This window comes from Canis lupus, chromosome 5, assembly GCF_011100685.1.
Source record: "Canis lupus familiaris isolate Mischka breed German Shepherd chromosome 5, alternate assembly UU_Cfam_GSD_1.0, whole genome shotgun sequence".
NCBI classification, from domain to species: Eukaryota; Metazoa; Chordata; class Mammalia; order Carnivora; family Canidae; genus Canis; species Canis lupus.
Genome location: NC_049226.1, coordinates 20096326 through 20123651, shown reverse-complemented (window position 1 = coordinate 20123651; position 27326 = coordinate 20096326). Strand labels below are relative to the sequence as shown.

The 27326-nt window shown below is 42.8% G+C and overlaps 1 protein-coding gene across 3 annotated transcripts in view; it reads left to right on the top strand.

The window, feature by feature from the left end:
- Nucleotides 1-27326, top strand: part of NCAM1 (neural cell adhesion molecule 1) — a 295792-nt gene that overhangs the window by 100159 nt on the left and 168307 nt on the right.

The window sequence follows — 27326 nt, the reverse complement described above, 5'->3', positions numbered from 1 at the left end:
GATGCCCTAGTTCACATGGCATCTGGTGGTTCTGCATGATTGACATGACTTGGACGGTGGATTCACATGTTCTGCTCAGTTCCCGAGGACCCCTTACGTCTTATTTACCATAAGCCTGCTTTGCTGGAACTTAAAGCACTCACATGATCTGTGCTAGTAATAATAAGCAAGCATGATACTTGAATCCATTCTGACCCTGTAGAAAAAATACAAATCAGATTGTTGAAATGAATGGTTAAGTGATCTGTGAGAGCACCAGCATTAACTTGAAACCAGTCTTCAGAAAACGTAACTCTGTATTACGTGTGACTAGTATCTCACTTGGTCTCATGTAGAAATTAATGTGGCTTCTTTGCCAGATACAGTCAGATGGCTTCTCCTAAGAGATGGAAGATATTTCTGTTCATGTTATACTAGATTTATATGGACAGGTCTTCCAAGTGTTGAGACAGTTCTGATCAACTGTAAGAGTTGAAATTATTTTCTATGGGAACCCTGACTATTAATGGCGTGGCTGGGGTTGGATGGTGGACATTCTGATGGAGTGGGAGAGATGTAGAGACTGCACCCCATGCCTCATACTTTAGGAAATCCACATCTTTGTGCCATCGGGCATCAGTAACATGACTAGTAACATTGTTGGCCTAAACTTTCAAAGAGTCTACTTGAAGTAAAAGAATCCATCTAAACTGATGCTTACTTTTAAGTCAGTTCAGTTGGTAAAAATGAACACAACAACCAAACATAAACAAGTCTAAGCTAAAAATTATGCCATTAGATCTTTTGTTCTTAAAAATATTTTCCCGTAAACTAGAAACATGCCTACCGTTTATTAAATGCTTAAAGTGTACTAGATTCTGTTTTAAATATTTGCATACATTGTCATATTCAGTTCTCCAGCAGTCGTTTGTGTTTGGTATGACTGCTATCCCAGTTTGGTAGGAGACTTACCTCAACCCTATCTTTGGTAGGAGATTTGCTCTGAATTTCAAATCCGCAAATCTTACTGATAACTGTGTTAGGTGCCACAGGAAATTTAAAATGTAAATAATAGTTTTCTTCTGAGGCATTTTAAATAGAAAACTTAAAGGTATTCAAACTTAACAGAGAATTAAGAGAAATGTGATGTTTAATCTCTATAAAGATCGTTGCATATAGAAATGTTTGTGGATATGTATATATACAGGTTAGTAAACACAGAGACATTTCTTTGCTGTCATCCAAGACAGGTTAAAAGAAATGACTCTTCTCTTAGCAACAAGCATAGTGCCCAGACCTTGGTTTCTAATACCATCCTGCAATGCAAGGAACCAGGACTCCTTAGAGTAATGGCTGATTCTAGGGCTGGGGCAGGGACTAGAAGATGAGGCTGGTGAAAGTAAGGAAGGGCTCAAAAAGAAAAAGAAAAAAAGAACCACCTTGATGGAGGTGTGTCACAGGAAGACACATAGGAGACACTGCAGGAGCTCCCAGTAGCCAAAGCTAGAACAATTCAAGCAACAAAATAAATGAAATAGTGTTGAATTGTAACCCCAAGTACAAAATAAATGTCCATGAGGCCATACTGGTGCAAGTAAGTGATTGAGTAAATTGACAGATGCAGGAGAAGAGACAAGTGTTACGTGAGGTATTCCAAATAAGTCACATAGATCCTCCACCCTGGAGGACAGAGAGCATACTCCCTCCCTCCTTCAAGTGTGGCCTACACAGGATGACTTCGTCCCTAACGTGTGGAAAGGGAAAAGAAGCGTGATAGGGGAGCAGTCTTGATCTTTGGCCAGGCCTTGAGATGCCCAGTGAAAATGGCACCTTATATTTGGGGTCTTCCTCTCCCAAACCCACAACACAAGTCTAATCATGAGAAAAGCATCACTCCCCAGTAGAGGGAGTGTCCTCTAGGGTACTTAACTAGGCCTCTTCGAACTCTCAGCCATGAGGAGCCTAAGGAAACTGAACACTAAGTGTAATGTGGGTCCTAGATGGGATTCCGGAACAGAACAGTAGGTTAAAAACTAAGGGAATCTGAATAAAAGACAAGCTTCAGTTAATGATAACATATTAATTCATTAATTGTAACAAATGTACACCATACTAATATAAGACGTTAGTGGGAAAATTCATGCAGGTTGATGGAGTATATGGGAGCTTTACTATGTTCCCAATCTAAACGTGCTTTAAAATATAAAGCCTATTGATAATGGTAATAAACAGAATACAAATAAGCATTTCCGTGTGATTCATGAGAGTAGGTTGTTTGGCTGGTTCTCGTGCCCTCCTTTTCATAAACACATCTCATTCATCCTCTGAGTGTAGGATGTAGGTGGGCCTTCACTTGACTGGGAATGGTTAGACTAGGAATTTTGGTAAAAGGAAGTCATATAAAGATCTCTTTGAACCCATCCAACTTTAGAAGATGAACAGTTCAGTGGGGAAAAAAAATTCTGAAGGCAAGATGTAATTCTCTGATTTAATTTTAACCTTGTAAAAGTCCACATAAAGTTATTGAGATTATTTAAATACAGAACTATATTCATTTTCTGTAATAGTTGTGGTAATGGATCTTAGATTTGCTTTCTGTCCTTTCTGTTTTGCTGCACTAATTACATAAGGCTTTGCCCATCACATCGTATTAATTTATCTCCATTGCATCCATGTAGGACAGAGGCAAAGGCCAACTGTTTTGCTAAGGTCACCCAGGATCAAAACCAGACCGCAGGCATCTCTATTCCTATTTCTGTGTTTGCCCACCATGAACTTATTGGCTGACTTTCAAATGACATACTCATTTCATCAGCTTTGCCATCCTGGTGCTAACCTTTGTTTTCCTTTAGGATTTTGGAAGGTCAGTCCTCATGTGAGAATGAGGAATGGGAAGCCCGTGTGCTCCACTTTCCTTCCAGGAAGAATTAGACTCTCAGAGTAATGTACATTTTGCCCATGTTCTAGGATAGTACTTCGTGTAGTCTTCTGCTTTGCCTTCGTGTAGAGTGCTGCTTTCTCAACCCTCCAGGCTGTGGGCTCCCTGTCTTTCCCTCTTCGTGTGGAGTTCGACACAGAGCAGGTGGTCAGTAAATGGAATTTGGATAAGTAATGGAGCTCGGTACAGTGGAGTTGCTGAGTGAGTTGCTTGTAACAGGGGCAAATACTGGTTCTCCAGCCTTCTCACTGTTAGGTTTTCCAAAGAATCTGAGTAATGGGACGCACAGTGTCCTAAGAAGGAAGGAAGTGTGGCAGGACCATAAAAGAGCACAAGCAGGTATTTCTGTGACCTCAGAATTTGCAAACCATGATACTGATCAAGCCGCCTCTACCACCACTGTCCCTTTGGCAAATTGGCTTCTTGCATTGGCTTTGTGGTTTGTGGAATCAAATCGGAGGGAGGGCATTGGTGTCTAATTCTGTGAATGGAGAAACAGTTTTTGTTTGACTCATGTCACCTGGCATTTGAGATTGTGACACAAATGCCTCACTAGCTCCATCACTTGTAACAAATACTGCAATTAGCCCCTTTCTCCTTTTGGCCTCAGTGAGTTCAAAATCCCTTTGGTTATCATCTAAAGCCAAATTGTATTCTACAAAACATGTGCCTCCTGATATGTTACAAATGGCTCCATTAAAAAAGGCTCCTGGAGTCAAATAAGCTTGGCGAATGTGTGTTAAATAAAGTTAAAAGGCTTGCTTTACTGAGAGACCTCTGAGAGCCCTTACATTATAATGTCAATGCAGACTGTAACCTCCAGGAAGGGCGTTTCCTGCACCAAAACTTGCTTGGACGTGGGCTTATTAGTATGGCAGCAGTGGTGAGCAGTTCCAGCTTTAGAGCCGTAGTCATCTGGATTATGGAACTTTCGGCAAGTTCTATATTTAAGTTTTAACTTCCTTAAAGGTGGGTATACTACTAATGGAGGTTATTATGGAAATAATGGAAGTAATTATGGAAATTAAATGAAATAATTGTGTATAAAATACTTGGCGCTGCACCGGGCACATGGGTATCCTTATTAATAAATGGTTGCTACTGGTAGTATTATTAATATTTTAGAGAAATAGAGTTCCAGAGTTCTGCAAAATGCCCTTCTGGAAATGGTGATCTATAATCATATTCGTTCAGTTTTACAGATGAGGCTGGGAGTAAATTCCTATGATTTACTCCATAGTATAATAGGTCTGCTATGTCATCATCTTCCATCCCTTGTATAAATTCCAGTTTTATAGAAGAAGACCACTCGCTTACTGTGAGTGACATAAACATTCTACCAAAAGGGTCTTATTCTTATTCCTGGCCGTTGTGACTGTTTTAGGAACATTACAGCCAGAAGATCTGAGATTTTGATGATTTGGACCTAGAAGTAGTAGCTCAGCTATTCAGTTATGTTGTTAGGGTATTGTATATTATCTTGTACCCCTGAAACACAAAAAGTCCTATGCAGTCCTGTCCTGTCAAGAGAGCATAGTATGTATCTCAGCAATGGACAGAAAGGGGTATCGAGCTTCACTTGATGGTTATATTTCATTTATATGTGACTAATATTTGTACTACTTCAGCAGATGTCCTTGGCACATGGTACTTCATTTGTATTCATTAATTAATTCATTTATTGATTCTCAAATATTTAATAATTGCCTCGTATGTTATGGGTATGGGGAAGGAGGCAAGGATGAGTAATAAGTGGCCCTCATCTCTGAAGCCTTGGAGTCACCTTATGGAGGCTGTCCTAAGTGTAAAGAATCAAAGTACCGGGGAAACAGGTAAAAATCTTCAAGGTAGAATAGAAATTTGACCTGCAGCTAATAGAGGAGAAGAGCTTTGGGACCTTAAAGTTGTTTGGTGTAATGCAGGTGGCAGTGAGCAGCAGGGAAGGGTAAGTTTGGAGCAGCAGGATGTGCACTTGGAAGTGTAGACAAGAGGAGAACATGATGAAACATCTGCCACAAGCAAGGAGTTGAGGCTGTGCCATGATGATGATTAGATTTCTTTTCATCTGAAGAATGGAGAAGATCCCAGAAGGAACCAAAGTGGACACAGGAAGACCAAATAAAGGAGATGAGTCATTCAGGACTGGGCTGGGTGCTGGATGAGGTGCATTTCTGTTTTGGAAAAAGGGGCATGCCTGAGTTTAACAAAAGCCAAGGATCATTGCTCTGAGCAGATGAAGAGGGATTTACAAGGCAGTGGCCTAAGAGATGGGGATGTGAGAAGACCTGTAAGATTCTTCAGACACAGAATGGACAGAATATGGTGACCATTTATGTTGACATGGGAAGGAGGGGGAGGGGACATCCAGAATGACTCTGAGGTTTCTGACTTTGATGTTTGCAGGAGCATTGATGCTGTTGACTGAGACTGGGTTTGCAGTGGCCAGAGAGAAAAGTGGTGTGTCTTGTGGGGTCTCTGGGGTCTGGAGTGTCTCTGGGGTATTCAGGAGGGAAGTGCACGTATAGCCCTGGCACTCCCAAAGGCCAGAGTTGGAGATATGGATGCAGGATGCTTCAGTCTATCTGGGGAGGGGGAAGGCATACAAGAAGGGAAGGTGGCACAGGTGGGCCATGAGCGACAATGAGAGGGTGGTAGGCAGAGCGGGCCTTTCACTAAGAGTGTCCTGGGTTAGATGTCACATTGTATGCTGTGTTTGATGGAACCCTAGGAAAGTCCGAATTTACGGGGAGAAGTGGACATCTAGAATAAGTAGGCAGGGAGGCTACCCAGCCAGCCTGGGAGTGGAGGGAGAAGCCTGTTTGCAGTGCCTTCAGCATTAAATGGAGGATGAAGAAGCATCCTTCTTGAAGGAGTGTGCCTGGAAGGAGAAAAGGCACAGCTAGTTGGAGGAGGGCCTGGAGGAGCAGAGAGACGTGAGCATTTTAGTGGACTGAGGGGAGCTGGGCAGCAGACAGGGAGTGATCAGGGAGGGGGAAACAGGATGGTGAATCACAAGACCCCAGAGGGGGATGGAAGGAGACCAAGGGTCCTAATGGGAGAAGGAAGCCTTAAATTAAGGGTACAGCTTTTTGTTCATAATCAGAGGAACTGTGGGAAGGATGAGGAATGCAAATAAACTTGGAGGTAATTGGGGAAAGGGCCTAAAAACTGGTAAAATCTGGGACACCTAGGTGGCTCAGTGGTTGAGCATCTCTGCCTTTTGCTCAGGTTGCAATCCCAGGGTCCTGAGATCGAGTCCCACACTGGACTCCTCGCAGGGAGCCTGCTTCTCCCTCTGCTTCTCCTTCGGTCTCTCATGAATGAATAAATAAAATCTTAAAAAAAAAAAAAAAACCCAAACTGGTAAAATCTACCACTCAGTGCTCTCCATTTTTACCACAAAAGAAGAGATTAGGGCATTTGCTAAGAGAGGGGAGAGGAAGGGGAGGAGCTGGGTGCTTGTAGAGGTAATGAGAATTCAGATAAATGGGCAAGGTTGCTGATGGGATGCCTCCCTCAGGAGTATTTCCAGGGCATGCTGGAACTGGAAACGACATATTGATCCTTGGTCCAGTCTGCATTGTTCATGCTTCCCCTACAGCCAGTTGGCAAACCCTGAGGGACACCCGCAAATGCGTGGCTTCCACCTGCTCTGGGGACGTGCAGGCCACGTGGGGTCCAAGGAGGAGGGCATGAGGAATTAAGCTGGAAGGTGACTGAGGCCTTGGTTGGGGGATAGTAAAATTGAAGAGTCTGTCCGATTGAAAGAACAAGGATAGGCAGAGGGATGCCATCTCAACAGGTGGCAGGAGTTGGGATGGCCAGACCAGGAAAAGAGGATTGTAGTTGGATTTCAGAGTGTATGAATTTAAGACAGCAGAGGTGAAATGGTGGTGTCCCAGTGATAACAAAATTCAAGATGTAGCTGTAGGAATTTTTGTGTTTGTTGAATGAATAACGTGATATACTTTGGGGCTCTTCATTTGAGCAGCCTTTATACTGTACTGAGAACCTGGATCTTTCTGTGGCTGGTCCCATTATAATACTTTGCTGGTGGTAGGCAAACTGCGGGACTTGGTTTTTATTTGTAACTCTTATTAATTTTTTTAAAAATGTAAAAAAAAATTTTTTTAATGTGAAATTTGCCGGGTTTTTGTTCATTTTCATTGGTAGTTGGCAACTGTTGTTAAAATGATCACCAATAGCTGAGAATTAACTTCTTCCAAAAGTTGTCACTAGTAGCTTTGTTGGATTTGGTTGCTTTGACCAGTGGTTGCATTCATTCTCATTAAATGGATTAATAAAGACTAACATAGAAGACTTAAATTAGAGGTACTTCTTTTGGGAAAGGCAAATGGCATTGCCCTACTTAAAATTTAAAAATTAACCAAAAATTTTTTAAAAAATAAAATAACTAACCAATGAAGTATTAGTCTCAGATAAGTGCATTATCATGGAATTCAACAAGTGTTTATTTTTCATTCCCTGTCCCTTCATTTGTCAATGTCAACATCTTGGACAGTGAAGACAGAACAACTAATAGAGACGTTGTAATGGTTCTTGGGAAGAGCGGAGTGTTAAAAAAAAAAAAAAAAGCCTAATCTGGACTCATTTTGCTGAGTTAGCATGTTTGATTAATCACACAGATTGCTCAGGAGGCAGTGTAGGAGGAATCACATTTTGAGACCATCCTCATTTAGTGCACTTTTATTGTACTACATTAGGTATAATTTATGTCTTAATTTATAAGCGTGCTGACCCAGTCTGCATGCTTCAGACAGTTCCTAAGTGGGTTGTTGTGTTTCTGGAGTCACCTTTCTTTATTGCCTAGCCAAAGTAACTTTCTTCCACTGGTTTTAGACCAATAATCATGATTTCTAAGTGTTTTACATTGCTACTTGCCTTATTATTAGACTTATTTTTTTTCCAGCTGAGTGTAAATACATCTCTGCAGAAAGAAAGAGGGCCTTGCCTTTTTTTTTTTTCAAAAACACAGCACCCTTATACCAGGTCCAAGTGAAAAACATGCATCCACCAAACTCAAAAGGGTAAGAAAGAGAGTGTATAGAAAAGTTACTTCTAAAATTTAGCATAGAAAACATTTTTACTTCTCTCAAATCTCAGGAATGCCTCTGTCAAGATGTGTCTTTCTTTACACCTCTCTGGCAGTCACTCCACCTTCTGGCACCCCGTGAGTATTTTTAGCATGGCATTAGACATCCTGGAAGGTGTTCTTCAATGTTTTAATCGTAAGGTTTTTTATGTTAATTTTGTTATTTTAAAAGTTTCGCAAACTTTTTAATGTCCTGGGGCCATATGGAAGCATCTTATTCCAATTTAGGCTAATGAGAAAAGAGCCTTTTACAAAACATTTAAATATACATGGCACATTTCTAACTTCCCCACCCCCCGCATTGGATGTGGTGGTGGGAGTGTACGTTTGTCAGAAGTGAGGAACACACCTGCCATTCGTTAATCTCCGGATCACTTCATTTGCAATACCTGTGGAAAGGAAGTTGCAGAAGGAAATCTGAAACACTCACCTGTAATTTGAATTTTGAAAATGTTTTTATAAAGTACCTACATCTGACATTTATGAATCTTTAAGTGGCAATGCCTAGCTGTTTTCTGAGTGGGAGCTGATTTCTGCTGTTGAGTAAATAGTAGGTGTTGGAGAAGCATTTGTGATGGGATTTGGAAGGAGAAACACGCCAGAACAGAAGTAATAGTAGTATTTTACAAGAGAGCACCTTAACTCAGGTAAGTTAGTTTAAAAATCCTTTTTGATGATGTTTCTGGGTCCTTTTCTGCTTCTTTCTTTTCTTTTGAGCTTAGAGGTATATAGTCCTTATTTTTCCTGCATACTGAGAGCATGACATGAAACACTTGAAGAAATCATAAATTTTGGGCCATTAAGGTTGCCCTTGGCAGGTGTGATACCGGACAAGCACTGAGCAACTCTAGGACACATGACTCGTATACACTCTGATGTGACTGGTACCCCTGGATTTGTATAGCATGGTGGATGTGGGTGTGGTGTGGAAGCATGCCTGAGGAAACCATCGTTTCTCCAGGTTGCCCTCCACAAGTGGCATTGACCTAAAGTAACTTGCGTCGTCTGTGAATTTTGGCAAAAAAAAAAAAAAAAAAAAAAAAATCTTGGGTCTCACTGGGAAAAGAAAAATAGTGTAGGACAACCCAGTCCAGTCAAACTTTCCAAATCGAGGGAAACCTTCTCTACCTGTGCTGTCCAATATGGTGGCTACTTGTCATGCATGGTTGCTGAGCACTTGATATAGGGGTAGAGTGACTCTGGGAAACTGCATTTTTTATTTAACTTAATTAGTTCACAATGAAATAAAATAGCCAGTGTGGCTAATGGCTCCTGTACTTGATCGCATGCAACTGAGAAGAGAGCAGCCTCCTGAATTTCTGACTCCCTCTGTGCTCTGTTCCCACCCCCTCTGTGACTGTCAACCCTCATGCTTGGGCTGTCCTCTCACACATTTCTAGGGGTGTTAACAGTCGGCAGGAGGAAACTTGCCTTTTTCCCTGTTGGACATGTGGCTCCATCGTTTGGCTCCCTCCTGTAGAGTCCATTCCTTAGCTGTCTTCAGAACTCACTAGTGATTTCCTTGGTTGAGGGCAGAAGGTGAGGTTGAGGCGAGTGGTTCCTGAGTAACTAATGAGGGGTCTTTAGGGTAAAGCTCTTGGCTTGTCTTTGCTCCCTCTGCAAGTAACAGGCTGAATAGGGCCAAATTGGGAGAACTTTATGAGGTCCTAGATGGGTCTTGGTCAACGTGGATGAAAAGAAATGTCATAGGGTACTGATAAGAAATACTTTATCTGGCATCCATACTTTTCACTGTTTTCTTTGTGTCCATCCACTCTGACTCTTCCTCAAGTAAAAAAGAAGCTAATATGAAAAAAGAAAAAGAAAAAAGATCTAACATACTAAAGGGAGAGAAATCATAATTCTTCTTTAAGAAACTGATGAATTATTTCATTACCTTTTACTTCATCATGTTCAGGCTATTTCATATATATATTTGTACCTAGACTCTCGATTATGTACCAAAGGAGACTTGAACGTTGGCGTTGATTTACCTTTGAGCAGAAAAGAATAGAAAATGTTTCTATTTTGATACAAAAATATGATTCATTCTGACTGAATATGACCACTTAAGTATCTGACCTCAAAATGTTTTAACATTTAATTATTATGCATGTTTCAACATAGGAGCCTGACTCACGAATAAATAACTCTGACTTATTCATTCAAGGAATGCATTGAGCAGCTCTTGTGCCAGGTACTAGGGACCCCAGGATGTATCAGACATGGTCCCTTCTTTCTAGGAGCCTATAGTTTGGCGGAGGAGGCAAACTTACAAGGCAGTGGTGACAAACCAGCATGATTGGCACCATAATAAAGGATTGACGATATGGTTGTGATGTTAGAGGGAGAAATTGCTGGTTTTTCTAGGACTCAGCCAGCAAAACTTTCACCTGGGAGATGACGTTTGATTTTGATGCAGAGACACTAGGTGAGCAAAGAAGGGAGGCAAAGCAGTCCAAAAGATTTTTCTCTAACTCGGTCTTAGGCAAACACTTTGCTTCTCCTAGGCACACTGTAAGTGGTGTTCAACTTAACTATATGCACTTACTCTGTGGGTGTGATACACCTGCTCCTGGAGGCCCCCCTGCCACAATGTCCGCCTGCTGTATTCACGTGAGCTGGTTTTTTTCTTGTTTTCTGACCACACATTGCCATGGCGTCAAATGCTGTGCCAGGCTTTGTGCAAAAGTCACTTGTTGAATACACCTTTTGTTTATCCTCCCCAACATCTACGTATGTCCTGCCTAGTATGGGGCTTTGCATGTAGGATATGCTCAGGAAGTACTTCTTTTTTTTTTTTTTTAAAGATTTTATTTATTCATGAGAGCCAGAGAGAGAGAAAGAGAGACAGAGACAGAGACACAGGCAGAAGGAGAAGCAGGCTCCATGCAGGGAGCCTGACGTGGGACTCGATCCCGGGTCTCCAGCATCATGTCCTGGGCTGAAGGCAGGCGCTAAGCCGCTGAGCCACCCAGGGATCCCCCTCAGGAAGTACTTCTTGAATGAATAGACACAAATGCTTATTTTAGAAGCCAGTTCTAGAAGCCAAAAATCTGAAATCAAGATGCTAGCAGGGGACTTGGGTCCCTCTGAAGACTCTAAGGGAGAGTCCTTCCGTGCCTCTCCCGGTTCCTGGTGGCTCCAGGTGTTCTCTGGCTTGGCATCCACTAACTCGTATCTCAGCTTGTCCTCTCCTTATTATAGGGACACTTGTCATGAAATTTGGGGCCTACCCTAAGTTCAGGATGATCTCATCTCAGGATGCTTAACTTCATCTACCAAGACCCTTATCGCAGATAAGGCCCTTATTCACAGGCTTTGGGGCTTAGCACATGCACATATATTGTGGGGAGTCACTTTGGCATCCACCATATGGTTCTTTCCAGGCTCCAAGACTGAGTAGGGCATCACAATTATAGAAAGCGTTGGTCAGACAACTATTTTCATGTCAAGGTCAGGATGGGAGAGGAGGAAAGTAGTGGTGAGAGATTTGAAAAGATGTCTCATTGTATTTCATTCCTTATGCATCTCACTTTGAGGGAGGGTCTTTTGAAGGACCCTTTCATGGAGTCATGTTGGCCACTCAGCGTGGTCTTCCTGCAGCCATCTTGACCCATATGGCCATGCTGTAGACCACAGTAGCTCTCTCTTGTCCACAGCTGACGAGCTCGGCTAGAGACCTGTCCCAAGGGTAACCAACTTATAGAGCTATCCAGTTTGGGCAAGTTGAGGTATCTACTTATATTTCTCTCATAGCAGTATGAGTGTTGAAACCCAAAAGAGACTGAGTTAGTTCACAGGGTGCTCTGCAACTGGAAGATCCAGAGGAGTTCTGACCGGCTGAGCCGGCCCCTGTGTCACATACCAGCTGGGGCAGGCAGAGCTGACCCAGCAACATGGGGAGAAAAGTAGACAGGCCGTGAGAAAGCCTGGCCCTGTGGCCTCGCAGAAAGACCAGTCTCTGATTCCAGCACCTTCCAGTTTGCAGGGGGCTGTGATTGATGCTTCTTCTTCTTGAACGTCCATGAGAAATATACCTAATAGCATTGACATGTTCAAGACCATACACTTCCATGTAGGGATGGCTCCTCATCTCAGAGCTGTGGGGGCTGAGGCAACCAAGGGGGGCTAAGTGATTTGCCTGAAGTCCATCAGCTGGCAAGTGGCCACACTAGCTCTTCACTATGCCACCATCTCTCTCTTTTGGTGCCTGTGATTCCATCTTGGTTCCTCCTTTTTATTCTTCCGGAGGGAACAGAGTATGTCTGTTTCTTGTGTCCCAGAGACAGATGCCCAGTTGATTAGCGAAATACATAATAAATTTTAATTTCTCTGCCAAACTTCTTGATTTATTCTTTCTCTAATTAATGGGAAAACTAAGGGAATCTGTGATAAACCATGGACCTGCATGGTTTTCATTGTGTTTTCAGAATGTGTTTATCTGTTTCAGTGTTTAATTTTTTAAAAATGAAACAGACTTGTGTTCAATGAATGTCGGACCATAACACACTCTAGCACCTTCAGCTGAATCAGGCAGTCTGGCGGTCTGTTTCACAGAGGCTAAGACCACTGGCTTGATGATTTCTCCAGAAATTTTCCTTCACTGGGAAGATGTGGTTGCTTTATTATGACTATTACTATTTGAGGATCAATCTGTTCGAGGAATGAGCTCCTGCTTCAGCTTACTTTTTTCTTTTGAAGGAATGGCTTTCATTCTTTAGGGAGACTTTGCACACAAGGTATAAAGGCATAAAGTCCCACTAATAATCGCAGTATATTATAATTTAGGTACCATGTCTTCAAGGATAATACTAGAGATTCAGATTCTGAAATTCTACAGAGAACAGGCTCAGATATCTGATTGTGTTTCTGAAAAAGAGAAGAGATTGGGGTTGCGTAGGGCGTGTGGGTCTGTAGACTGTCATTGTTTCCTATCATCCATGTATGTAATAATGAAAAGAGAGGCTGGCAGAAGCTGATATGCCCTATTGAGCTGGTAATATATGGTGTGATTTTCAAGTGCCCACTACAGAAATGTGCTTTACCTGATAATTTGAAAGAGGTCTCTCAGGTAAGCATGAATGTTTCCCCAAAGCCTGAAATGTCCTTAAAGAAATACTGCTTTGTGATGAAAATTTAGGTTTGCAAAGTAAAAATATGTCTTCCATCTAAGTCATATACAGGTTGTCAAATCAGACACATAAAACCTTGCAAATGAAATGCTTTGAAAGACTTCTCTCTCTCTCTCTCTCTCTCTTTTTTTTTTAACTTAGAGGGGAGAAAAAAAAAAGACCTGTCAGTCAAGTTTGATGGGGGTAGTATTCATATGCAGCACCGCTTTTGTATATAAGAGCAAGCATCTGTCCAATTGAGCATCTAATTGGTAATCATGGATTATTAAGTTAATTGTTTGAATGGAGGCTATAACTGATATAATTTCTAAAGCTCCAGATCTATAACAGTATTTTTATAGTGACAAGGGGGAAAGAGACATGGCTGTGCCTGTAAATTGCCAAAACATTGGATCGTATAGATGGAATCATAAATGGAGTTGTATTAGTGCTGGCTTGGAGGGTCCCTAAGTGCCGAGTCATTGTGTATTTAGTTGCCAAGGTAAATGTAAGTCATTAAGGGAACAGAGTGGAGTGGCTTCTGCTGTGCTATTTTCCACTGTGTTTTGCATATTGCTCAGATCCAGAACATGATTGGCATTTGAGTGAAGATAAGCAGTGTACATGGGCTTTTAAAAAGAAAAAAAAAACCAGTAATAATATGCAGTAGTAATTTTGTATGTTTAGCCTTTACAGTTTTTAAATATGCTATTTCATGTGTCACATATGCCATTTCATTTAATGATACCAACACTCAAAGGTACTGATTTCACCTCCAGAGGCCAATCGGGTTGGGGGGTATCTTGGGAAAGATTGGGGGTGCCTATAAAAGGAGAGACTGTCACTTTGTTCCCTAGTTAGATGACTGCTCTTAGCCAGTGTTTACCATCCTGTCTCTACTGCTGCCAGAGCAGGGGAAAGATGATGTGTGGAGAGATGGCAGGGGTGGGAGGAGGGGTGTCTGTTGGGAAGGAGGTCTGAGACAGCCTCCCAGCCTCCTTCATGAGGCCTCAGTTCCCAGGAAATATGGAGGGTGGATCCCACCTGTGCTTGCAGGTCCAGGAGTTGGGTGTGAACCATAGATGATGGCAGCTATAGTCTCCTGGGTGTCTACAGCATAGTGGGCAAAGAGGCGTGCCCTTCCAAGATTGCTGTTTGCTCTCTCTGGTTAGGGGTCGGCCAGAAGATGTATGCCATCTCACGAGGCATCAGAGACTTTTTAAAAAAGACTTTATTGATTTATTTGAGTGAGAGAGCAGGGAGAGGGGCAGAGGGAGAAGGAGACTCCCTGCTGAACAGAGGCCCACACGGGGCTCCATCCCAGGACCCTGAGGTCATGACCTGAGCCACCCAGGTGCCCCGGACTTATTTTATTTTATTTTTTTTTTTACAAAAGAAAATCTCATCCAAGGATTTTTTGGTGGTGGCGTTCCATTTTGTTTTTAATGAACTAAAAACAATAAACTCCCATGGAGGCTTTACTCTGCCTACTGCAGTGATATTGAATCTGTATATAATTCGTATGTCATGTGTATGTATATATACTCTGTAAGCACATGAATTGAAATCTACTGTATTAACATTGTCTTTTAATTTTTATGTTTAATATCCTATTTAGATTATAAGCACATCAAAAACTGTAATTGCTTTTCCTTTTTTCTATTATTCTCTTACTTGGTCCAGCCTTGGCTTGATAAGTTTTATTAAAAGACCAGTTGGTACTTTACCTTAACAAAGGCCAGTCATAATGGAGAATTAAGAAGGCATTGTTGGAAGAGAAGACAGACTAAGATCTATACACATTGCTCCCATATACTCTTAAGACTACTTAATATTTAAATTGGTAAAGCCCTGGTTATACATTTTTTTATATGCCCACAGACTTGAATGTGTATCTCCTGAGATGCTGATTGGATTTTGAGAAAACATTTTGAACAATAATTTATATAAAGCCATGGTAGTCTTATTGTAAAACCACAGGGCTTAGAGGAAATTTTTGTTGTGTCACCATAGATACCAAAATCTAATTTGATTACTCTTGTGAATAGTTGCTAACTATAATCTGATATTGACTGTTACTTTTCATCAGCTGGAAGTAGTCTGCTAATTGAGCTGGAGCCAAGCCAAAGAAATCTTTCAAAGGAGTAGTTTTATATACAGCAGTGTTAATAAGCAATTCAATGAAACCTTTTATAAAAGCAACAAAGGCAAGAAGGGTCTGGACACGGTGAGCATGGCTGACACATCATACAAATGAACAAGAGACAATACTGGATCATGTCGGTCAGTCAAACCTAGTTTGGCAAGGTCAAATAAGAATAGCTTAATGTATTCAGCAACGATGAGTATCCTTATTTGCTTAACAACTCTGTCAGAAGCAACCCTCTACCTCCCTGGAGTTCAATAAATGAGCAAGGTGCCTCTTGTGCTATCAGATGATGCACATCTATAGTCATGCGAGGAGGGCATTTTTGGCTGCTGGATTTTTCAGTCACAATTAAAGTTACATCAGATATCTTTACTCAGAAGAGAGGTTTTTCAAAGAGACAATGATATCTGCCTGTCATCACCTAGGCACTATGTAGATAGATGGATGATCCCCAAACAGAGTGAGCATATTTTTTTTCTTGAGGAAATTGAACTAATAGATCAAATTGTTAGGCCAATGATTTGTACCAGTTTAGCTTAACCAGCCTTTCCTACTGGCAGTACTACAAATGTACTTATATTCCATCCTCTCCCCTATTTTATTGATGAAGACACGGAATTACAGAGAATTTCACAACTAGCCAAGGTGCACACAGTTGGTATCAAGGCTGTGCTGATTGACAGTCTTGGGCTTTGGTCTTTACAGTTTTAGGGAGAGAATGGGAGGTGAGTATGCTACTACTCACAGGAAAAAAGTTTACCAAATGTTGATTTATTGGCCTATGGTGATCAATATACCATAGTCCCAGAAGAATTTGCACTGAGTAGATAAATCATCATTTACTTGTCTGCCTTGCTGCACATGGTGGAGATGCTCTATGGAGAGCATTTGACCCATAAATAGTAGCTATTATCACTTGCGATGCTTTTCTTTGTATTTGACATGATCCTGCTTAGTTCTGTATTTCTCACACTTGCTGTGCTCATGAGTACCCCAGGAATCTTGTTAAGATGCAGATTCTGCAAGTCAGAAATGGGTCGCGAGGTTCTACATTTCTAAGATGCTTTCAGGCAGTGTGGCCCCAGTGGACTGAGTTCCAGGGGCCTAGTCTGTATTCATTCCTTGAGATCAGCAAGGGGTTTCCTATGAGATGGGGTGTAGTGTTTAAATTGGGGATACAGCAAAGTTACCAGCCCAGAGGAGCTCACATAGCTATCTTCAATTTCCGTGAAAGGATGCAAAGCCAGCTGAACCAACCTGGAATCAGGCATTTTAGTAGAGATGGGGAGAAATGGGAGAGGGAATAGAAATGCAAAGAAATGCTCCAAGGCAAGGAAACACATCTCTGCAGGAGAGATGAATGTAATTGGAAACAGTTGCTCTTAAGTGTGAGCAGATCATTATAAAAAAGATCTTGATTGGAAAACCCAGAAGACAAAGTGTCTGAGTCCCCATGGCTTCCTCCATCATTAGAACGAGTCAGGCCAGGGTGCCAGGGAGCATGATTGAATGAGGCACCCACCTTAGATTCACACCACCCCGAGGTGAGTGCCTCCTTAAATTCAGGGCCCTAAGACGCTTGGCTCTCCTCACACTAGTGCTGTGTTCTGTATATAGATGGTACCTAGAGTAGTCAGGTTGAAAAGGACCTTACTAATCACCAGCCTCTTGTTTTACAAATGTAGAAACTGGGTCCCAGGTTACGTGATTTGTTCATTATAATTAAGAGTGTAACAGCATTTTACAAATTCTGAAATGTTTCCCCCCACATTTTAATACCTACCTGTGATATCAGGATCAGCTTATAATTGGTGGCTTTTGACCACTGGGTCATGGTTTGAGAGTTTGTTTTTTTTTTAATTAGTGGTACAGATAATGATAATGATGCATCTTACAATCGACGGTTTCTTATGTGCCATGAAATGAAGTAATAGAGAAGCGGCCTTCTGCCTCCCGATCCGCAGTGCTCTTCTGTTAAGCACCCTGTGTTGCAGGTGTCCTGACTTTGAGGTGGTTCTCCCATCCTGATGCCCACACCGTTACCTCAATGCGCGTAGAAGCAGCTTAGCCAGGTCGTTAAGGGCTTGGGCTCTAAAACGAGACTCACTCTACCATGTGCTACGTACAAGTCCTGTCCATTCAACCTACGGCTCTAACACGAGGACAACAAAAGTGCTAACAGCTGGAGAGCATCCTTGCGAGAGTGAAGAGAATTCATCCATTCAAACCAGTTGGAAGAGTTGCGCGCATCGTGGGCGCTCAGTAAGCGTGCTGTTGTTTTTGATGGGTCTGTTGTTTTCAGTGGGTCTCACCCGCTGAGTCACCCTGGAACCCCAGCAGTGTCTGCACAGGTGTTCCTCCAGGCACACCGTGTGAACTTCCCTGTAGTGAGAGTTGCGAAACCACAGTCAGGATGCTGGGCATCAGGGTGATTCACTGCCCAGGCTCGGGGCCAAGGGAATCTTCAGCATTTCCATCCATAAAGGCTATTAAAAGTGTACCTTGACAGAGATTTGCGTTGACGGATACGGATGTCGGCCTGTCTGCAGAGCCGTAGTGGGTGAAATCCGGGGCAGTTCTGTGATTTCCTGGTAGGTGAGACCAGTTACCCTGTTGGTGCTAACCCGGCAAAGCCAGGGGCCGGTTGCAGGGCGGAGTCTGTTACGAGATCAGGTGAGGCACGGTTATGGGGTGCCGTCCTTCCCGTGCGGCCCGCTCTGCAGTTACCTTCCTATTTGTTTTGTCCTGTGACTGCCCAGTACGGAAGGCTGTGGGCAGCAGTAGGGGTCTTCACGCTTATCCGTAAGATAGATGCACCCCGATGGGGCTCCTGTTCACTGGGTGTCCATGAATTAGGAACCTGGCCTTTCAGAAACCTCGTCTCTCCTTCACCCAGCAGGAAGCCCTTTCTCCCACCGAACTCCCGGAGCGCCTTGTAGCCGTCCTGTAACATTTATTACAGGCTGCGTTACATTGGTTTACGTGTTTACTTGCTTTGTCTCTGGCTTGGGTGTGAGGGCCCTCAGGGAAGGGCGCTTGGCTTTCTCTGGTTTGTCATCCTGCAGCGCCCGGCGTTAACGCTTTATTGTTCTTAGGAGGAATTTATTGAGGGGATACTTTTTGGGCTTTCTGACTAGAGCCGGTGTAGATGGATTTCAGCCAGCTCACATACACCATGTAGATGGACACAGCTCATCTCTGGTTCTGGCAGGCTCCCTGGTTGCCTGCCTTCTAGAAGCTGGGGACACTCTTCTCGCACAGTTCAGTAAATGATATCTAACTTCTGTGAGCTGCATTACGCAGCAGTAACAGGAATGATGCTATACCTTGAAAAACGATAATAGAGGAGTTCAGACAGATCTATTTCTAACACCAGGTTGCATATAACAGACCTCACATTGCACCGACACCCATTTCTGTGAGAAAATCTGTTCCATCAGTAGTGGGGTTACAGGAGCCCTGAGGGGCCCTGCCAGTCCAACAGATCACATGACCTGACTCCTCATTTTTCAGAATTGACAAAGTAGGGAGCACTTTTGGTGAGCATTTTGTGATGAACACTCTAAAAGTCACCTCTGCCTTCCTGCTCATCTTCAGGTAACGTTTACCAAGTGTATGACTCACCAGCCCTCTTAAATACACATTCCACCGATCAGCTGGCATGTGCTGGGAAGGGGGGGGAGCCATCAGACACTTAAGACTGAACAGCTCTTTCTTTTTGAAAAAAATCAAAGTTCAGGTTCTCAAGAATGTATCTTCCACATTCTTATTAACATCGTTAAGGAAGATAGTGCTAATGGTTCACACATCACCGAGACACTTTCCTTTTCTTATTTATCTCTTTCCTGTCAGAAAGTGTGAGGTACACGTGCCCGTTCAGAAGGATACTCAGGGTGCAACGGTACACAAGGTGCAAGGGAACACTTTCCAACTTGGAAGGTTGTGAAGAGGTTGCACAGAGTAGCAGATTGAGGAGGCCAGTTTTCCAGCTTCCAGTAGAATCTTTAGTAGATAACTTAAACCCATAAATTTTGAAGTGTTACATTTTTAGAATATCAATCATAACCCCAATATGATGGAAGAAAGATAAGATTTTTGGGTTAGAATATCTGGATAGCTTCCCTTCCATTTCCAAAGGTAACTTATAGGTTGACTATACTTAAGTCAGCTTTGTAGCAAATGCAGGGTGTGTAAATAATTAAAACCACAACCTTGCAGATTAGCCCAAGCCCAGGGACATAATTTTTTGACTAGGATCGTGGAAAATATCTATTTTTCTAGGAATCCAACAAATACAAATTTTAACCAGAAAAGAAAGCACATAATTGTATCCCAGTCATTCTTTCTTGAGACAGTTATTTCTAAACAGATCTACTAAGTGCATCACTGGTAGTGCATACAAGAAGCTGAGAGACTCTTTTTTTTTTTTTTTTGCAATCCTTTGCAACTGGAGCTGGGCAGGTCCTGGGTGCATCTCCTGCTTCCTGGTCTGTCTCTTTTTATGTCACTAAGTCTGCAGTGTTCATGTTCTGAGCTAGCGTTGGGAAGACCAAGAGTCTGGAGAGCCTCTTGTGCACTCACATATGACTCGGCTGACTTTAATTTTTGCTTTTTTTCAGTTTAAAGTGGACTTTTACATCTATAACTCTCTGTCTGCTCTGATTCAGAGTTGTTATGGATCTTAGCAGTTCTGTGACTCAGTCCCATTTTGTCTGACCCTTTCTGTAGGTGGCACACCTTAGTGACCCCAGAAACATCCTGCCTGCAGCAAGGCAGCTAAGTTAAGGGTACTGACTCCCTGTTTGCAAGAGCTGTTGAACTCGACCACCGGGATGGGGTGAGCATGAGGCATGAACAGCTCTCAGTTTGTTCTTCTTGATCACTTACAGGGCTTTCTGGCATAGTTTGTTTGATTTATTGTCATGGAAAATGGATTTGTACACAAATGTGTGTGCATGGCTCTTTGAGCAGAAAGGGGATTTACTTCTCTTGGTCTCTGCATCCCCCACAACCCCAAAGTGGGCATTGTGGAGGTCAAAGGACATGGCCTCTTCTTAGCTGCTGACATAGCAGGTGTGTCCTCACCATGACTCTAGCCAGCAGGGGAGTACTAGGTCCAGTCTGCTTCTCCCGTGCCACAGCAATTGCCTTCTATACCATTGGAAAACTTACCTTTAACCACTTTAATTTTAGCAAAATCAGTGGTTCTGGAGGAGCTCTATGCACTGAAGAATCAGAGTTTAGTGTTAGTCTTGGGTTGGTGTATTTGAAGTTGCTTCATCAGAAGTGAACACAGAGAGGGAGAAGCAGCACAGGCTTTAAGGACAAACAGTAAGTCCTGTCCTGAACTCCAAAGCATAGGAAAAGGAGCAGATCTCAAGGGAACGATAGTCAGCCTCAGTGGTAAGTGGGTGAGGAGATGGGAGCTAAAAGGACAGAGAGAGTGAACCCATCAGATTTTATCATCTTTGGGGGAGCTGGTGGATGTTGTGAACTTGTCTTGTTTAGGACTAAGGCGGCTGTAATTGGGGCCAGTGCATATTAAACCTGTATGACTAACAAATCAGTTGCCAAATCAGAATGTGTCATATCTATGTATTTCATCAAAACCATACATTTGGCTTAAAAATTCATCAGGTTTTGGATTCTTTCCTTGAAAATTTAAAAAATAGAGTTGACTTAGTTTTTTTTTTTTTTTAAATTCAGTGCATAAGCTATTAACTAGGTTTAAGTTTACTATATGAGCAAGCTTGGTTCAAGACAGTGCTATGCAGCGATCCGTCCCTCTCTCTTCTCCTCCCCTGCCTCCTCTGCCTCCCCCCCCCCCCCCCCGCATTGTGGAGTGGCATATGAATCAGTGGGCTGAAGAACGGGCCTGTTGGCAGAGTTGGAAAAGTGAAAGTAACTGTGTATTGGGGAGAAAAAGACATAATATTTCACAAAAAAGCAATGGGAGCAGCATTTCCGAAAGGAGGGGATGAAGAGACCTAACAGTGATAATCATAATATGAAAAAGATGCATTTTCCAAAGGAAGATGATAACGCTTGCTGTTTTGAGTAATTGAAGAAAGCAAGAAGCCTAGCCAAGGATTCTGGTTAGGATTTCCTTCTCAAAGCAACTTACATGGTTCTTGTCTATAAGATTTTTTTATTGTACAGGAAAAAAATGGATTTCTCAGTACATGCAACATAATATTATGCAGATTGATGAAAAAACATCTTCAGAATGTATGTGGAGGTTCTTGAGTGAGTCTTGAATAATTGGAGTTTATCTAGCTGCCTGTAAGTTGTGTTATTTCCAATTGTTTGTTTCATAATCTGAACAAGTAGTTATGATGAAGTAATTTTTAGCTGTTCTCTCTAAGCTCATTTATATTACATTATGCTATGGACTACTACTTGATAAATTCAAAGACCCTGACAGGAAAAAACATTGTTGGTTGCGTGTTTTAGTTATAACATTTGAGATGGCTTTGCCTTGCATGGATTATTACTTAGAGTATTACTGACCCATATTAATGGGATCAAGACTAATACATCTTCTGTAAAGGAGAAGTTTTGCATCACTGAACAATAAAGCAAGACAGCACAGTTTGTGGAAAAGAAGATTTAGAACCACAGAGCACATTATTTCACTTTCTGCAACATAATTTGTAGTGAAATGCGATGAATGAACTCTTGAACTTGTAGGGAATATGTGAAGCACGAAGGCCAAGAAGGCAGTGGATGGGGGGTAATTGTCCAGCTGTTCTCCCCGCTTTCTTTGTGACACCAGCGCAGTGCTCTTTTGCTAGTGTGGGTCATACAGCTAGCCTGCTGGGACGATACTGGGGAAAGTCAAGCCTGCATGTCTTACTTGGGAGTTAAATCCACAAAGCCTGAAACTCTTTAGGGTCCACATAGTAGAAGAACTGGGGAAAAGGGAGTGATAAAATTGTTCTGGATTAGAATGGGAAGAAGTAATGAGAACTTGCATAGAAACTTAAATTATACCCAAAACATGACTCCCCAGAAGTTAGCTCTTCTAGGCATAGTTTGTGTGATGTTCCGTTTTGACTGTGATTCATTCATTTGCTCTGCAAATGCTCCCTGAACAGTTTCTGTGAGTCAGGTACTGTTCTAGGCACTTGGGATTCATCAGCAAAAGGAACAGCAGAGATTCCTTTTCTTGAGCTCACATTCTAGTGGGGTTTGAAGTGGCCGGTAGCCAGTAAACATAAGAAACAAAATTACACAGCACGGTAGACAGTGCTCATGGCTGTGGAGAGAGAGAGAGCATAGAGCAGATCAGAATGATTCGGAGTGTGTGGTGGCAGGGGGCGGGGGGCAGCATTGGGTCGTTGTCACAAGTTTGATGTTCTAGAAGATCCAGTCCATCTCTGGAACTGCCTCCCCCTCTGCCCTCCAGCAATACACACCATGTAGAATAAGTCTGTTTTAACATAGAAGTTAACTGCTCCTCAGCAAAGTTAAGCAGTTGGCACAGATCAAACTGGTGAGATGGACCTGTTCCTCCTCAAACATTTGCATCACACCCCATGGTCTCACAGCTCAGGGGCCTCCCTGGTCCCATTTCGATTGCCTTCTGTTGGGTAGATCTTTGGCCCAAACCGTTGACTTCAGGATGAGGTAATGAGGGTGCTTTATTGGACTCATGCTTTTTGTAGGCCACTCAGGGCTCCCATGCCAGAGCATAGTTCATTGCTGTAGTTATATTCTCAGGAAGAGCATCTCATAATAACTGGAAATTAGACACGCCTGAGAGGGTAAGGAGTCTGAAATGCAAATGTTACAGGGGAAGGAAGTAGGTTAGAAGGCATAGCTGTATGAGAGGTGATGGAGATAATCACTTAGCAAGAAGATCATATCTGAACCTGATAGGACTGTAAATAATGTAATATGAAAATTAGAGCTGTGGTTCTTTCCAATGCATGGCAATATCTCATTCAATCCACCAGCCCCAGGAAGTGGGCTTATATTCCCCACTTACAGGAAAGTAAACTAAGATTTTAAAAGATGAGGTGACTTGCCTCACTCACAATTACACAAGATGGGAGGAAGATTCACACCCAAGCCGTCCGGCTGTAGAACCTCCTTCCAATACCTGATGAAGAAAGAAGTGCAAAAGGGAGAGAAACAGAAGCGAGAAAGCAGAGAGAACAGTATCCTCTGGTATCCTCCAGCAATTCTTCCTTGAAATAAGAAATTGAGTTCTGATTAAAGAAATATTGATAGGGATATTGCACAATTTATTTCTACCTCTGTCTAAAGCCTTCTGGAACAATCTTTCCCTCTTGAGAAACTAGCTCACAATTCTCAGGTTGTCTTTGATGGTACTTTTATAGCTGCAGCTTGTGGACATTGGTAGCTAACTTTTATTAAGCATGTATTATTTGCCAGATGCTGTCTTGAATGCCTTACATTAATTCATTTAAACGTAGCAGCGTGGCTGTGAGGTAGGAGCTGTGATTTTCTACATTTTGCAGATAAGAAAATTTTGGCAAAGAAAAAATGGGCTTTCCCAAGATATCACAAGTAAATAGAAGAGACGTGGTTTCAATCCAGTCAGTTTGTACCCAGGATGCCACACTGGGGATGCCTGAGTGGTTCAGTTGGTTAAGCATCCGACTCTTGGTTTGGGCTCGAGTTGTGATCTCAGGGTCATTGGATTGAGTCCCACATGGGGCTCTGTGCTTAGCATTGAGTCTGCTTCACATTCTCTCTGCCCGCCCACTCATTATCTCTCTCTCAAATTAATAAATAAATCTTAAAAAAAAAAAAAGAATGCCACACTGTCCCTCAAAGGAAAGACGAATGGCATATACATGTGGATATACATATATATATATATGTAGTGCCCAGTGCTTTGTCAGGGATCAGATCACCACTACCACCCTGTGAAGCAGGTATTGCTATTATTTTGATTTCACTGTACAGGTGAAGAAATTGAGGCACGGGGAGATTAAACTCTTATACCCAGTGACACACTGCTACCAAGTAGCAGAATCGGGATTCAGATCCAGGCAGAACTGAGTTTCCAAATACAATGACAGCTCTATAAAAGTCTATTTGTGGTCTTTAAATTCTAAAGGTAGTTACCTGTTGGAGGTATTTGGAGAGTCAAGTAAGTCTAACCGTCTCCGTCCCCCACCTGCCTATTTGTTGGGAGGGGAGGATAAAGTGAGAATACAACAGTCTAGGTGGAAAAATGCTTTTTATCTTAGACAAATAAGTCATTACGCTTGGCTACTGGAAGAAAGGAGTGAGATTATGTAACAGGCCTTGGTGACTGTTGCTAGGGATCCCCTTCTTTGTTCAGCAGCAGGAACTGGCAGGTTCACAGCGGTGCTTCTCAAACTAGGCTCCCCCAAGATACTAGTACTAACATGCTAAATGCTATAACCAACAGCAGTCTTACTCGACAGAAAATGACTAATATGAATAGAATCAACCCGGTTAAGTGTTTCTTTATTATCCATTTTTCTTGAGCCCTTGGAGCCTGGCTTCTTAATGAGTGACAACATAAATGAATAACAAATACGGAATACTTAGTAGCTGGTCCACTCCAGTTGTGTTTTTGTAGATACCAGTGATCTCTAGCCTCCATAACACACAGATTACCGTGATTTGGTGTCTGGACACGGAGCCTTGACTTCTGGATGGAGGCCCCTTCGTCCAAGCTGCGGGTCTGGAGCAGGATGGGAAACCGATCACACACTCCCCTCGTGGCTTTTCTTTCTGGCGTCTAGTTGAGCATGGAGAAGGCCCACTTGGCGAAAGCTTGTTTCAGAGAAAAACAGAAAAATGCCCCATGGGCCTTGGGGAATCTGAGCTCTTTCATTGCACCAAGTAGAACTGGAGAAAAATTTTCACCTTTTATTCTCAAACGGAGTTTATGTCCTGGTCCTCGTCCCTGCCTACCACCCTATAACTGTAATGCATGAAGCTCTGTGCTAAAGGCTCTGCAGCCTTAGATTTATGGTCTTATGGTGCACAGCTGGAGAGAGATTCTTTATTCTTAAGTCTTTGGAAGGCTTCCCTTTGAAAGTCAAAAAAACGCCCAGTCTCTTTTCTCTAGATAGGAACGCTAGCGGCAGACTTTTATGGAATGAGGCACCCTCGCTCAGCATCTCCCCAACACAATCAGGTACACAGAGTCATTCCGTTTCTGACGGGAGTGAATGTTTCACAGCCTTTTACTTAAAAGCAAAGAAGCAGACGGACTGGAGCAAGCAGGCGATGGTGAAGGACACCCTGCAGGTGGGTGGAAGCACTCCGGATGCCCCCCCCCCACCTCAATGGGCCGTGAAGTCATTCTCTTCTCCCACGGGTCCTCCCCCATCCACAGTCTTGCTGCCCAGTGGGAACCTGCCATGTGCTGTGCTGCTCGGCGGGGGATAACCCCCCAACACACACACACCTGCAAGCTGCTGCAATTGCTGCTACCTTGCGGGGCTTAACAGATAAAGCAATCAATAGCAAATAAGTACTATCATGCTGCTTCAGACACAGAGAGAAAAACAGAGCCCTCCTTAGGCAGTGAAAGCAACAGCTCCAGAAACAAAGAGGGATGATGGATGACAGAGAGAGACTAATGCTTCAGCTGCTGACCATTTGGCGGTAGCTAGTGGAGGACCAGTCGGGTAGTTTGAATGAGGACACCATCAAGGGCATGAAAGGCTAAATGTCTTTGGATGCTAGAGTCAGGAGAGGAGTCCTACCACTTGGCACCATTTTGATCAGCGACAGAAGCCAGCCGGATAGGTTTGCTAACATCATCCTAGAGGTGATGGAGATCGTGTTCTGGTATCTTCAGCTATCCAGTGATGGATGAATCGCCACACGCACTGGGCTGCTTGAGCCTCAGAGCCCCCCCACATGGTCCCCTCCGCCTTCCTTATCGTCACAGCGTGGAGTGGTTCTCATTGGCTGGGCTTCCGCGATCTAGATGCGCATGGGAGAGCCAGAGCTCTCACCTCCTGCACCCCTATGGCAACAGATTCTTGGGGGCCCACTTTTGGGCATGAGCAGCTCAGGCCCACGGTTCACTGGACGGCTTCTTTCAGCCCTAATGACTCTGCCTCTCCCAGGGCCCATGGGCTGGCGACCAGCGGCTCAGTGAGGGTGTCTGGGCCACTTGAACTGGAATAAAGGGACTGCAGATAGATTTTGTTTCAGACCAACTCCACTGGCTGTGATCTAGTCTTTTCTAAGTCATAAGGACAAGAACGTCAAGTACGTTTTGTAAATAAAGAGAAACATGGAGGGAAACCTTTTTTTTTTAATTAAAGATTTTATTTATTTATTCATGAAAGACACAGAGAGAGAGGCAGAGACACAGGTAGAGGGAGAAACAGGCTCCCCGCAGGGAGCCCAATGCGGGACTTGATCCCAGGACCCCGGGGATCACGACCTGAGCCAAAGGCAGACACTCAAGCACTAGCCACCCAGGTGCCCCCGTGGAGGGGGAGTCTTTAAAATTAAATCATATTTATATGCAGAAAGCCATAGCTATGTTTTTATACAGTATTTTCATATAAAAGGAAAATAATATCTGTCTTTGAATTATTAAATAATATAAGCATTTTTTTAAAAATGAAATATATTTTATATTCTTTGAGATGCAAGGTCGCTTTCAGTAAATGGGACCTTTGAGGTTTTGCAGTTAAGATTTCTTGATGACCTTGAGCACAGAAAGAAACTAAACTCTGATATTTAGCTGAGGTCTTATCAAAACTCAGTAATTTTGTAAAGGGAATGTGTTTGAAGAACAGTATAGCAGATCCACCATAAATTAGCGTTTGCTAAGTGCTCATGATGGATTTGGGCCTTGTCTCTGGTTTCCCCCAGGCAAAGCTAATGACTACATTCCCAGCGTCACTTTCCTCTGGGTACTGTCCTCTGATTGAGCACTCACCTGGCTATGATGTAATTTTTTTGTTTGTGTCTATCTTACCCACAGACTGATATTTAAGATGAGGGATCTTACCCAGTTTACATAGTGCTCACAGCACGGTGGAGGACACTCAGTCA